Source organism: Corvus brachyrhynchos, unplaced genomic scaffold, assembly GCF_000691975.1.
Source record: "Corvus brachyrhynchos isolate BGI_N302 unplaced genomic scaffold, ASM69197v1 scaffold408, whole genome shotgun sequence".
Lineage (NCBI taxonomy): Eukaryota > Metazoa > Chordata > Aves > Passeriformes > Corvidae > Corvus > Corvus brachyrhynchos.
In genome coordinates this window covers 1,015,181-1,030,640 of record NW_008239759.1, presented here as the reverse complement: position 1 = coordinate 1,030,640, position 15,460 = coordinate 1,015,181, and the positions used below count along the sequence as shown (strand labels likewise).

General features: G+C 36.9%; 1 long non-coding RNA gene across 2 annotated transcripts in view; it reads right to left on the bottom strand.

Moving 5' to 3' along the window:
• The window catches only part of LOC108448752, a 112,446-nt gene extending 98,201 nt beyond the window's left edge, over window positions 1-14,245 (bottom strand). For both annotated transcript variants that reach the window (XR_001864766.1, XR_001864767.1), the window contains exons 1-2: window positions 14,132-14,245; window positions 9,934-10,060 (exon numbers count right to left, since the gene is read on the bottom strand). This is a non-coding gene — a long non-coding RNA (uncharacterized LOC108448752). The remainder of the gene's footprint in view (window positions 1-9,933; window positions 10,061-14,131) is intronic.
• Window positions 14,246-15,460: the final 1,215 nt, after the last annotated feature.

Below are 15,460 nucleotides of genomic sequence, written 5' to 3'. Positions count from 1 at the left end.
GTGCTACTACACAATCTTCGCTAGAGCTATTTGTCTTTTTTCAGGTTTATAGTAGATGACATTTAATGACGCATTGTCAGATTACATCACATTGTTGTGGAAATTAGGGCTTTTATGCTCCCTGCCTCAGGAAGAATATCTCCATGGCATTTCAGAAGTGTACAACAGAATGAGCAACAATGGACAGAAAAGAACAGGGCAGGTTCTCAGTCACATTAAAAGAACGAAAGGTTCAAGAGGTGAGGCCATGCTACAGATACAAAATATAATGACACTATATGTCAAAGTGTCCTGTCTATTTCTGCTACCACAAGCTTGGAATTCTTAAGCCTTAAGTTAATTTGAGTTCATTAAGCAGTCTTGAGTAAAAACACCCAGAAAACTTCCACAATACAGTCAGAATAATTTTTCTGTTTCTTGTCCCATATATTGCATGAATGTTCTGTTGAGGAACAGGGTTCACTTCAGCCACAAACTGATGTTCACATGAGAATCTTAAGTTATTTAATAACACATTACTGTTATACTGATAGGCCTCCTTTACGGTAATGAACTGAAGGGTTTTCCCTGAGAAGTTATCCCTTTCATTTGCTTTGGAATGACAGAATTATTTTAAAACTTGAAAGATTTTGTGCATAAAAAGGATTTCTTCAGTTTGAAGGCAGACCTGAAAGCAGGTTTTCTGGTTGGCATGATTATAAGCTTTTCTGATTTTCCCTCTGCTCTGGATTAGACTAATAATAAATTTATAATCTTCTTCTGTTTCTTCTAGAAAGGCTGTTAATTGTAAAAAAGGCAGGTCAAAATCCAGTGGAATTGATACTGTGCTCTTTTATATTTTTTCTTTTTTTCTTGCTTCTGAAAACTTTTGGTTTCTATAACAGCAAAAAATTGTAAAAGTTAGAAAAACAGTAAGAGGAGCTTTATTTAGAAATTATATGATTTCATGTATCATACCATTCTGTCCCTGCTCATTACAAGGGAATTGTACTAGATGTGTGGTAAAATAGACATGCAGTAGGGTAAGGATACAATCCAGCGGGATGCTGATAGGCTTGTGAAGCAGGTCTCTGATAAGGTTCTCTCATGAAGCTCAAGAAAGCCAAGTCAAAGGTCCTGCACCACAATCAGGACAATTGCAAACATAAAACAGGCTGGGCAAAGCAGCCCTGATGCAAAGGACATGACCCAGCCATGTGCACTCACAGCCCAGAGGTCCTGGGCTGCATCCAAAGCAGCATGGGCAGCAGGGTGGGGAGGGGACTCTGCCCCTCTGCTCTGCCCTTGTACCTGGAGTACTATATGTAGCTCTGGGTTCCTCAGAATAAGAAGGACATGGACCTATTCAATTGTGTCCAGAGGAGGGCCACAAAGATGATCTGAGGGCTAGAGCACCTCTAGTATGAAGAAAAGCTGCAAGACCTGGGGTTGTTCAGCCAGAGGAAAGAAAGGTTCAGGAAGACCTTATAGCAGCCTTCCAGTACCTGAAGGGGGCCTACAAGAAAGCCAGAGAGGGAAGCTTCTGGAAGTGTTAAAGGCCAGATGTGGAAAGTGTTCAGGTCAGATAGGTCTTTGAGCAACCTGATCTATTGGCAGGTTTAAACAAGATGACCTGTAAAGATCCCTCCTAACTCAAAACACTGTACTCTATATAATTCTGGTATATTGCAAGCTCATATTCACCTCTTTTTTATTTCTTTGGTTTACTTAAGTGGAGATTTACAGCGCTTTTCTCACACTTCTTTACACGAACTGCTTCCTCCCAGAATAAAAATATATCTCTGCATTTCAGTACACAATTTCATTTAAAAAATTAAATCTTTAAAATTAGTATGCCTTTGTTTATTGTCAAGAGACTTCAATAGTAATTTGGTAGAAAAATCTCTGATTAGTGTATTTGGCTATATGCATTTCTTTCTCTTCTTCAGCCCATTTCTGCTGTAGAGTTGACTGGTTTGGACAACTCGTTTGTGGAATGCACAGTGCATATGTCAAAGCTCATCATGTTGTTCACTGAGTTGCTATGTTCCCTCCAACTTTGCTGCCCCAGTAAAATCAGTGTTGTCTTTCTAGAGCCATGTCTCCAGTAAAAAATTTTTTGTGAATGTAGACAACTCTGCATTAAAGTGAACATTGATATATAATTTTCGTGGTTATTGATAGGGATCCTAAGACAAAGTCTAAATATTTGGATTCCTCTATTTAATAGAAGATAATATTTAACCGGATTACTGGTTGGGGTTTTTTTGAGTCAGTATTTTATGACTATCATTTCCTAAAAGTAGTTTAAGAATCCCTGGTCTCCTCAAATTCCTTCTTGGCTTTCAGGATTTTGGCTCCTGGGGCTACAGTGGACTATCTGGAAGTCCTGAGTGACCTAGAGCCTTCTTGAAGAACCAAAAGGCTTTAAGTTCCTGGGACAGAGCTTCCTTATCCTTGCTAGGGTACATCTATGGACTGGATTCTATGAAAGACACACACAAAAAAATAGAATCTTCAGAAAAATTGGATCAGAATTTCAAAATACTGCAAACTAGAAACAGCACATTTCATCTGTCTTGGAAGACTACTTTAATGGATGGGTAATCCCACTGCTAGATGAAATAAAATTTCTTTTTTTTCTAGTGAGGTGTTACAGATTGCAGTTAGGGAAAAATAATTTTCCTTTTAACAATGTTTAATATTGACCCTGTAAAACTTTCTAATCTAATTATTCTAACAAAACGTGAAATGTATATGCCAGCAGCACAGACTAATTGCGCAAAATCAACCCACGCAAACAACTTTGTAATTTAACTGAGGGCAGTGGTGGTCAGGTTTAAAATTATGGAGTATTAGGGCAAGATACCCGTTTCAAAGCAAGTATTTAAAAAACACCAGCATTATTTGTAAAGAAAGAAAAAAACTGCATGGCATGTAATCTTGAAAATTTTTTCTAGGCTTTTTTTTTTTTTTTTTTTTTTTTTTTTTTTTTGTGTTGGCTTTGTCATTGGGCTGGGCTCCAAGTGCAACTCAAGAAAGTAAAAAAATTATTATAAGCTTTGTAAATTTTGTTCTCATCTATATAGTATGTCTTGCTCTGAATGCTGTGCCGAAAATACACCATCCATCAGTCAAGATGTTAAAAAAGCAACGCATACAGGATGTGAGATCACTCTCCTTATGAAATCTCCACATGATCATATAAAAATAACGCACACTTTGAGGCAACTGGAATGTCGCAAGATATAGAGAATCAGAATACCAGTTTTAATGAAGTGTGAGACAGAATAGCTCTTTACAGCATTCACAAGAGAGGTTTTAAATCCAAAACCCAAATAAGCACTTCCATGATTTATGGCCTAAATCCAGTTTGCATGAGCCAAGCCAAGTACAAGGCAGAGTACTTTTTCTACCGAAACTGAAAGAAGTACTTCTTTGTCATACATAGCTGGATGTATTAGCCAGTGTGGTCCTACTTGGCCCAGAGGGGGAACCCTCACTGCTCTTCAGATGTCTTTGAAAGCACTTTATTTCCTGACTCCTTGGTGCACCAAACTATTGAGGCACACTCAAAGCACACAGCTTAGCTGCTATGTTAGAAGGAAATATTAGGGCACTTGGATTTTAATTACATGCTCCACTTCATGACAGTCTCTACCCATAGAGCACACATATTCAAAAACAACAAGGCTGGAATAGTCAGCCTAGATTTATGAAGAGCATCCTGTGCATGACCAACCTTCCTGCCCTTTCTTGGTGTGTTGGCTGACAGGTGGAGAGCAGCAGCTATTTTTAACCTTCACTGTGGCTTTTCAGAATGGTGTCTCTCATCCTCATAACCAGAGAGAGGTACAGACTGGATGAATGGACTACTGGGGAGTTAAAAAGTGACAGGATTGTTATGCTCAGGAGCTAGTGATGACAGCTGGAATGTTGGTTACAAATGCTGTCAGGCAATTTGACAGGGGCTGATCCTGAAACCAAGACCATTTAATGTCTTTAGCAACTCACATGATGGGATGTAGTTCCTCTGCAAATTTGCAAATGAGACTCACCTGTATGGATCAGTGCTATTTGAAGGGACCTACTAAGGTCAAAAGGAACTCAAGATTATTATCTAAAGAGATGATAGTAATCACAAAATTCAACAACACATGCAGTCATGTCCATATGAGGAACAAATTGAAAAAGTGACAGCTAGAAAGGGACTTTAAAGAAAAAGTTTTGAGGGTTGTAGTGGACAACAAATTGAAGATGGGTCAGCAGTGTGTCCTTGCAGTAATGAAGGCTAACTACATACTAGGTTGCACTGGCAAAGTCTAGGAAGCAGGTATAAAGAAGTGGCTGTTTGCCTGCATTCAGTATTCATAAACCCTCAACTGGATTCTTATTCTGAGTTTTGTGTCTCCCAGTTCAAAAAGATATTGACAAATTTTAGGATGTCCACCAAGATAACTGCAGAACTGGAGCACATGTAATAGGAGAGGCTGAGAGCACTGAGTTTGCAGAACACAGATAGTGAGAACCAGGCATACCAGGAGGCAGAAGCACTCAGCAACAGAATGAAGGGTAGCAGGCTTAAATTACAGCAAGGGAAAAAGAAAAGATTTCCAGTGTGGCACTTCTAACCGAAGAGATGTGGAGATTTGACTGAAAAAGGTTTTGAGTGACATGACACACCACTGATGTTTTGTTTTTAGCAGGAGATGGGACTGGATGACCACCAGAAGTATCTTCCAACCTATGCTTTCTGTGGTTTTGCACTGCAGCACCCTCAAAACTGCACCCCCCCCAAACCACCCTCCGGGTGCTACAGCCAGTGGCTGTCTGGGTGAACCAAAATTTTGATAGTATCACCATTTCCCCATCTTCATCTGCCATATCCATCTTATAGACTTTCATAGCTCATGTGCTACTACCACTTGCATGCTGCTACCTACTCCAGCATTCCAATGGCAGCCTCCTACCAGGCAAGATCTGGTTTTCACATACAGACAGGACCATAAATTATGTAATTTCATCCTTTGTCAAGATCTATACACAGATGAAGCCATTACCTGCCCAGCATATAATTCTTCCACTTGGGATACTCATTTCTGAGCAGACACTAGTACAACTATGTTGTACAGAACTTGCAGACTTAAAGGAAAAAAGCCCTGAAAATAGAATTCTTCATTTACCAGTAAATTGTACCAGTGTAAATTATTTGCTCTTTTCTCTTAGCTTTGACTAATTTTTCTCTCCTTCTACCTTCCCTTGAGTGTCAACACTTACTCAGGTTGTGCATGACCCAGGCAGTTTGCACAGGATTAACAGGCTCTGAGGGTGAAAGCTAATTAAATCTGTAGATGTACCTCAGAAACACAGACCAAAGCATCTACGTCTGGAAGTCTTTTTTTTTGGAGATAAAATGTTCGTGGTACCATATCCACCCAGAGCTGGAGCATGGCTGTAATTTTCTTTTATTTTTTTTCTTTACCCTGGTGAAACAAAGTACAATGTGAAAACCACTAGCACAGTAGCTACATCATGTCAATAAAAGTCCTCCCTTTGCGACAGTTTGCTTGTGTCAGCTGGTCCTCTGCCCTTCATAACTGTTTGTGAGGAATTGTGATGGGGCTTCTCTACTCTGATTACATTCAGTAGGTAGTGCTATGAGAGATACACTGTAGTAGCATGGTGTGTGTCTTTGGTACATATGCACTTCCTATTTTTGCTAATAGATGCTTAATAAATTATGTCTTTATGAGTATGCCAACTGTTATTTTAGGCTTTATTTTCTTTCCTCTGAATTGAATAAAAAGCCTTATTTTTTTTTTTTTTTAAGTTCATTGACTTGTTTTCTAGACATCTAAATAGTAAGATGATATAAAACATGAAAAAGTAAACAGAAAGGTGCTGAAAAAATTTCACACACATGCTATGCTATAACATTGGTTTCAATCTGAAAAGAGCTATGTTTCTAAGGTGGGGTTTGATCATGTCAGACTGAATTTTTCTTCAGTTGATAGCTCTAACACAAAATGTATGGACTTGTGGTGACTCAACACTGAAAGTCTGCTGGCAATATTCATTACACCCTTCCAGATTCTATGTCAAAATCCTTATCTGTATTTCTGTAGTTTTACGGCTGTCCCAGGACAGTCAACAATATGAACAAACTGTTGTGTCACATATGTTAACATGTTTTAATCTCAAAGACATTTAAGAGGAAAAAATTCATCTGAAAAAAATTAAGTGATTTTTCTTAAGGATGTAGCTGACTTATTTGGTTTCAAAAATGAAACCTTATCATCTGTATTAAGCATATAGAAATAAATTATTCTGAAATATGGGAAAAATCTAAACTAAGCTGATTATCATGATTTGTTGCTGTGGGTTTTACAGTATTTTTTTAAAGCTATCTATAAAGTAAGGCAGTGTCACCCATTTCAAATATAAGAGAAAATTATTTTCTGGCCTTGAACCAGTGGTGAAGGCAAAGATTGTCAAATTAAAATCTTTAAAATTTATTTGTCATAGCAACTTTTAAACATACTTTATTGGTGCACGCAGGATAGAAGTATTAATTACAAAAATGTTATGCAGTTTTTTCCTTCATTTTACTTAAAATTCTGCAGTCCGTAATCATCAATAATCTGGGATTATACCTATGTTGGATTATCCAACAGGCTTTCTGGGTATGGAAATTAATTTTTGCTATTACATTCTTATGCCTCATTTAAAATGATGCTGTTAAGAAGACCACATAAATTAGTTAGCATCACTTTGAAAATCGAAACTGAATTTGTATTTTACTGAACTATTGTTCATATTTAAGGATTGAAAACTTCTGGTCTAAATCTTTAAACATAGTAGTAATACTGTACACCTAAATTAACTTCTAACAAATGGCTCATTTTCAGATTTTATACAAAAATATGTCTGATTTTGCTACATGAATTAAACCCTAGGATATCCTTATTCGTTCTAATAATGTGAATTATATAGTACTTTTTTTACCATAAAATGAACAATTGCAAGTACTATATAAAAGGATAGTTTCCTTTGCATTTCTTGACCTTGTTAATTCGATTTTGATTTTAAATTTGTCAGTTAAGCAAAACATCAAGACATTAGCACAAAAGCTACAAAGAATTATAATCCATTTTAAGAAAACAGGTGGAGTTTTACTATGCCAGATATTTTCTAACTGCTCAGATAAAGTCATAAAAATTTAGGACAGATCACAGTAAGAACTAAAGGTACTAATCTGATCCCATCTCATCAGAGAATTTATACATACCAACAACAAGTACTTCCAATATTTTTGTTCCATATTTGATTTTAATATTAGTGCTAAGATTTCTACATAAAATTTCCTGTGTAAAGTTATTTTGAAATAATCACACTTTATCTTTCCAACAACCTGAGCATGCAAGCCCATTGACTGTGTATCAAGATCTATACCCGCAGTAGTATTTGAAGAAGAGCAATGAAGCTGAGTAAGGGTATAAAGAGCACCTGGAAGAGCTGCAGGTGTTTAGCCTGGAGAAAAGAAGGCTCAGGAGGGACCTTACTGCTCTCTACAACCACCTGAAAGGAGGGTGTAGCAAGATGGAGGTCAGTCTCTTCTCTCGGGCACTAAGTGACAGGATATGAGGAAATGGTCTCCAGTTGCACCAGAAGAGGTTTAGATTAGATATTAGAAAAAAATTCCTCACTGAAATGGTGGTCCAGCATTGGAACAAGCTCCTCAGGGAAGTGGTGGAATCACCTTCCCTAGAAGTGTTCTAAAGGTGTGTGGGCTGGGGCACTTTGGGACATGGTGTGACCGCCATGAAAGATAGTCAGGTCTTTGCATGTACATCCCTCCACACACCTTCTACCAGGGTGGGAGGCAGCTGTCATGATTATGATTGATGTTGGTAAACATCAGCCTGCAATAGGGTGTAAAGTGTTGCTGGATATTGGGCAAACTGGACCAATGTCTCCAGATGTTGCAGGCGTCTTCCATGTGTATCCTCCCCCTGTCAGAGTACATCCAGGCTGCCTTTCAAGAGCAGCACACACCACTATTTTGTCTTGATATTAGCAATAATTGCATTATCTCACATCTCCTCAACCAACTGAAAAGAGTTGGGTAAAAGTAAATCTATAAAAACATACTTAGTTGGGCAATAACAATTATGTTCACACAGGATATTTACCAAAGATTTTGGAATAGATGACTGGTTGTCCTTGACTTTTAATACTACCTTTCTGTGTGATACAACAGATTTCAGATTTTATTGTATCTTTTTCCTGACATTTAGCATTATGCTTTGCTGGCCACAACCTTCTACATGTCAGATATTGTCAGTTCTCCACTTGATTTGATGACATGCAATCAAATAGGACATGACTTCAAGTGGTAGTATTTTTCAGCCAAACTTTTTATAATTTTATTTATTCATCTGTCAGTAAATGGGCTCTTAGAAAATAATTAGTTATGAAATTTTCACATCTTGTGAATACCTTAAGTTTCATTTCTGGTGCAGCTGCCTCTCCATTTCTTTCCTTTCCTGAAGAAGTCAGTATTCACAACTCAGGATGTGGGATGGTTTCCTAGAAGTCTCTGTAAAGTCTCTTGCATGTAAGACATAGCTACTTCCCTGTGCCAGCAAGGAACTTGCTGACCTGATAATTGCTGCAGGCATCCCTCAACTCTTCACCTTCCTCTGGCTGTGCTGGCAAGATCAAATGTCTAGATATCCCATCAAGGATATCTGGACAGCAACTGTCTCAAGAACTTTCAGGCTTTCTTCAATTTGGAGGCACATTTTTCCGTTATGAGGAGAAATTGTGAAGTGACATCTGGCACCCATTGTGCAATGCCTTGGCTTCCTATTCATTACATCCCCAGGAAAGGTGTTCAGGCAGGAGCCCTCACAACAAGAAAACTGGCTTTATCTCAGACTGTGAGGGAAACCTGACTATGAACTAACAAAAAAGTTAGTGGTACTGGTACTTCATGGACCAGTGAAAAGTACAGCACTAAACAACACAAATTCTTGCTCGCTTCTTGACAAGGCTGGACTGGTGTGATACTGCATTACTAACATGAAATTAGGATTTGTCTGTGAATCTGTTTTAAAACTAATATTTTTAAGGATTGCAAAATAGCATTCTTCCAAGAGCATGACAGCTGTTAGCAGTGTGTATTCTGTCACTGACAATAATCCCAGGAGACTATATTGCTGACTGGATTTGTTCACCCCACACACAAGTGATATGCTTCTCTGTGTGGTGGGATATGTCAACTACGTCATGTTGTCCAGAAAGATAAAACTAAAGGCAATTTATCCAGTCAGACTCAATTACCTCATCTATAACTTCTACCTAACTACCCAGTGCAAAAATCTCAATTTTCTTTTAAGTGTCATAGTATTTGGCTTTTGTGAAAAGGCTTTTTTTCTTGGGTTCGTTTTTTTGGGTTTTTTTTTTTTTTGGTTTGGAGGTTTTTGTTTGGTTTTGTGGTTTTTTTTCTGGTTTTGTGGGTTTTTCGTGTTTTATCTTGAGAACAGTTCTGATAATAATACTGTGTGGCATCAAACCAAAACAGCAAACACATATTACCTTAGATGAAAAATTGCTACTTAGATTATCAATATATTTCTTGATTATCAGTTAGTGAATTTTGCAAAATATTTGTAAGATAACTCCTCAGTTAATTTTGAAATATTCTGTAGGTATTTTCACCGTAAATCCTCAAAAGGTCTTGCTCCTACAGGAGTTGTATCTGGATGTTACATTATTTTGCAGTCTGAATAAGTGACCAGAAAGTCTTAATTAAATAACATGTTCAATTTGTACTTGAAGGTGACATTTCAAGCAGTATCTACTTCAGCAAAGTCTGATATTACCAAACTTGGAAAAAGCTATTGCCTTTCTCTCAGACACTCAACTAGCAGTAAATAAGAAAGCAAGTACCTTTGAGCCTGAAGGTCCTGAGTGTTTATCTTCCAGATTCTGAGTTCAGTAAATCTTCTCAGCTCTGCAGTTACATACAAATTTAGAAAATGACCTGACCATCTTCCTTTAGATAGGCAGAAGAACACTGTGAATGTTAGAAAACAACCATAAGTCTTCTGAAAAGAAAGCACAGAAAAATGAAACAAAACCGGGATATGAATAATTTTCTGCCTCTTTAGGTATCAGTAATAGCTCATGTAATATACACAGAAGCTTCCCTGTGTTTCATGTATGTTGAGGAAACCATGATACAGCTCTTATTTTCTTCTAAAGTTTTAGATTGTGCTTTTAAATCTGTACATTAAAAAAACTGTCATTCTAATAGCTACATTACTTTTCCATAGCAAACTGACTTTCAGAAGTGCTAGATAATTATATTTAATAGCCCACTGTAACTAAATATAGGTAACAGAAAACGAGTTTTAATAGGATGAATAACAAATTTATGTACTCCAGCTTTTATTGCTCTCTCTAAAAATTAAAAAAGGTGTTCATAAAATGGACAGTCTTTAATCTGCAATCTTGTTGCTACATTGTTTAGTCTCAAGTGGAGTAATGTACATTTCAAAGTATCACATTATGTGTTTGAATGCACAGACTCATTAAAACATGGAAGACATACATAGTGCTGAACCAAGACTTGCCTTTTTCAAGTCCACAGAGAATTTTTATTTACAGAAGAGAAAAAAGAACCACTGGAACCAAGCCAGTAAATCCAAAAATTTATTTTCTCAGTTGACAGAAATAAAGCAGAATTTAAAAAATTAAAAATTATTATCCTCAGATTCCATTGGGATCTTCCATGTAGGCATAATGTCCCTTCCAAGAATGCTTGAAGATGTTAAGAAACAAAAGAATAGTTTCTCAGAAAACTAAGCCACCCAATTATCAACACTCTTGAGAGATGTTTGACTTCCAAGATAGTTTATTCTGTTGTTTTCACTGGTTTGGCTTTTTTTTTTTCCAATGAATCTCTCATGATTAATGGCCCTTTGATATTGCTTGCAATAGTAATCGTATTGTCCATATGGCATTAAAGTAATTTATAGAGTACTAAGATTCTCATTCATCCATGCTTCAGATTTTTCATAAAACAAATCTGCCATCATTTTTGCTTGAAAACATATTTGTGGTTCATAAATTACTAAATCCAGTCTATTTTTCCTCGTATCTGGAAATGGAAAAGATAACAAAAATATCCAGACACTGATCCTCTGGCAATACACTTCTCTGTGCAATGATGAACTGAAAGATAAAAAATGCAGTGAAGCTGGATTTTCCTACCCACACGGTTGCCAACCTGGCACCCTTGCCAGGTGGGGATTTTTCTATTTTATTTATCATAGTATGTCCAAATGCCAGGAAAAATAACATGGTAACTGTAATTCCTGAAGAAAGCAACTTTGTATGTATTATTTCCCAGAATGTTTAGCCATAGAGGTGGGTGAAGAGAGATGGAAAATAATTATGAGCTGTTATGAGTATTTCCCACGACCTTCTCTTTAATGGAGGGGGAGAACAAAAGGGCAAAAAACGAAGCAATATCCACATAGTTTGAAAGAAAAAACAGCATTATAAATACAGTCTCAGAGTTGCCTTTCTCTCTTTCTCTGTTTTTACTTTTAACAAAGCCTAAACTTTATTGCCCCTGGCATTTCAGCTGAGAATTTTGCAATGAATAAAAGAAATCCCATCTCAGTTTTCTCTTCTCAAGAATGAATAGGCTTAGCTCCCTCAGCCCTTCCTCATAAGAGAGATGCTCCTGTCCCTTAATCATCTTCTTTGTTCTCTGCTGGACTGGCTCCAGGAGCTCCCTGTCTCTCTGGTACTTTGGAGATCAGAACTGGACACAGCAATCCAGCTGTTGCCTCCACTGGAGAGAAAGCATTACACTGAGACAGAAAAGCTGAATTACATCTGACCATTCACTAGTTTGTGAATCAAAACCAAGTCTTTGTGTGGTATTTTCCCTTTGTGCTAAAGAGTACAAATTTTCTCACTGGTCTGTTGATGTAAAAAGCCATATAAAAATATTATGCAGTTCATACCTCATTCAACTATAGCAACAGAAATCGCTTGTATATGATATTCTTATTATTCAAAAAGAAAAAACTAAAGGGAAGAAGCTCAATACGTAATTCTCACTGAAGGTCACTGGTCACCGTTATTCCCAGAAAGAAACCTATTCAGATTCATTCATTCATCTGTCTTTGAAAGCCAGCTGGATGTATCAAAAAACACTGAAAGCTTTCCCAGTAGATCCGGGAAATTCTACTTTTGCTAGTTGGAAATATAGTATTCCAAAAATCAGGCAAGCTGACCTGTTCCCACTAATTTAGAGGTTTTCTATTTCTAATCCTGGACAAAGTCATAGGATAAGAGAAGTGGAGTAGCACCTATTAATTTATTTACTTTAAAATAGGCAGTCTTCATCAAAGACCGAATGAGCTACTGGCCACTCAGTGCACATGTCAAGTCAGTGTACAAATGTAAGCCAGAGCCTACTTAACTTCTCTCTGCTTAAATTCTCTCAAGTATTGAACATTTTTTCTCTCCAGTGCAAAGATTCTAATGGGAATATTGCCTCTTATCCAACAGATGATGGATTAAAAGAAAAATCAATCGATACCATCATCTCCTGCAGGTAATTTTTGCTATCCAATTGTTTCCTCCCTTTCTCACACCATGGTGCAATTAAGACATTTTGTCATTTTAGTCTTTCCCCCTGTATGCAAAGCCAATCACATTAATGAAAGCAGAAGTCAATAGGTTTATGTTGTTGTTCCTTTTGAGACTGAGATGAGAACTCAAAATTTTTTTTTCACAAGAAAGCTATCTTCAAATGAATGCTCAAGAAAGCTTTCACCTAACAAGGCCTTTCATCTTTGTTTTTTTTAGTCTTAAAGAAAATCTTCTGAAAAGTATACCTAAATACTGCCATACCTTAGAAACTAAACAAAACTTGAGCAGGAGAACCATGGGAGTGAGTACTGATGTATCCAAAGGGAACATATTTCCACCCTGGGCTTTAAGTTTGGAAGATATGATAGGTTTTGAAAAATTGACACCTATTTTATAAAATGGTATTAAAAGGACATAGAGAAATGCAATTTTCACTTTATATGCTTTGTAAGTTTCCTGCAACTTCGAGAACAAAAAAAAGTTGCTGCAGTTCTATAAAAATTAATTTGGACTCATGGGTATTAAGTCATTTTGCTATAGTTCAAACAAAGTTTGAGTTAGAAAACAGAAAAGAAAAACATTTCCTATGAGTCTCTTGTTGTAACTTACAGATTTATCTTTCCCTTGGTTAAGTAGGTTCCCACATCAAAAAAAAAAAAAAAATCAACAATGAATCACCATAGAGTATAAAAAACCTGCTGTTTGCTTCCATACCAAGCCCATTGTTACCACAACAAACACAGTGTTACTGAAAACAAACTGGAAAACTTACGGACAAATGTTCCCTGACACTTGGAAAAATTTGAACTTACACATACTTCCATGTATTTGAAAGTTAAAATACGAGCTAAACCTGTTCCTATTCAAACTTGTGGCTGCTGCTCCAAAATGCCCATTGTAGCGACATTTCAAACCATAAAATGTATTTGTGGGAGAAAAGGATGACTAATAATGTCTCTAACAGTACAAATGACTGTTAAATTTTTCTGTTGAACCACAAATTCCAATTAACATTGAATGTACTTTAAAAATCTCTTGCTGAAAATAATGTTGATATGAAAGTTTCTTTTCCTAAACTAACTCATATTAAGACCCAGTAGAAGAGCACTAATTTCTGAGGAAACAGAACTGACTGGTTAAAAAAATCACAACAGTAAATATAATGCTGTTTTAAATAGTAGTTTCATTTAATAATACATTATCTCCTGCATATATGTAGTGTAGTACAATATGTTGTCTTGACTGCTACTGATGTTTTAAAATTAAATAATCTAGCTTCTGTAAGTAGTTCAAAGTGGTGCTGTGTAAAATCTAATGTTTAGACATGGTAACTTCTGAGACATACAGAACTGTATCTTAATATACAGCCAAAGAAGGCCATATGATAATGCTAAGGTTTATTACTTTTGACTCACATAATTTTTGAATCCCCTCACATCACCGTACTTGCCAACATTATACAGGCATCACTTACTTGTACCCCAAGTGGTGCTCTTTTGATTATTCCCTCTGCTCTATGAATATTTTCCAGCAGAAGAGTGGGTACTTTCCCTGTGGCAAAGGCAGTCTGGCTGACTGCTCTTCCCAAGATGTGGAGACAAAGGGAAAACAGACAAACAGATGCACTTCCCCCGTCCAAGCCCCACCCTCCCTCCAGCCCTCCTGCTCACCCCCCTGTCCCACCATAATAAAATTCTGAATTTGCATCCATCTGGCTTTCATGGTATTTTCCAGTTCTACGATCTGGGCACACTTTATGTGCTGTTACATAACTGATAGGATTTTTTTTTCATGAGAAGGATTTAACAGAGTGGCTGCCTACTGACCACTCTGATTACTTTATTAATACATTATTTTGAATTGTTTTCTAGTAAGTAATAAATAAATAATTTTTTACCTCAGTGGGATAACTTGGTGTTTTTGCAAAAAAGGTATTCAGATTTTTTCACTAGGCAAACAAATGATGAAACAATTAGGTGTAGGTCAAGCTTTCAGAATTAAGCAGTCTTAGATTCAGATGAGAGTTTGAAAAGAAACAGGAGAGCAACTATGGACAAATATGGTTATGACAGTAAAAAGGAAGGACAGAATTTAAGATTGTTTCTTTTATCCCAACCTTTTTTTTTAAGGTTCATATTGACTGCCTCTTGCTCTGAGTGATTAATCTGTGAAACAATGATTTTATTATTAGGATAATTCCAAGAATATGCAGTTGTTTTCTCCTCCTTTATTTAATCCTTGTGAAATATTACCACTGAAACTAAACACATTCACCTTCTCTCTGCATTCAGCATCCCCAGAAAAGCCACTGTCCATAATTCTGCCTCTTTCTTCTAAGACAATCTTTTACCATTTATTGGTACGTGAATATGTGTTTCCTAGAGCTACATATAAAGATACTATTATTTGGACACTTACAGACATGGTTCTATAAAACTATCTTGCTTTCCCTTGCCGATGTATTAAACTTAGTTGTTCCAGCTGGGTTTTAATCTCATTGTAAAAGGCAAGCCTTGATTCACTGTGAGGTTTGTAGAAGAAAAGGTATTAATGGCTGTAGAATTCATCTCCTCTCATTGAGGAGAACATCTGTCTCTCTCCATGTAGTGGGAAAGAGAACAGCCTGGCCTAAATAGGCAACATGGCTTAACCCCAGCAGGCAAGTAAGCACCCAGCTGCTTGCTCACTCACTCACACTACTGGTGGGATCAGGCAGAGAATTATAGAAGTACAAATAAGAAAAATCATGGGATGTGATAGACATTAATAGGTTGGTAGGTAAAGCAAAAGTTGCACATGCAGG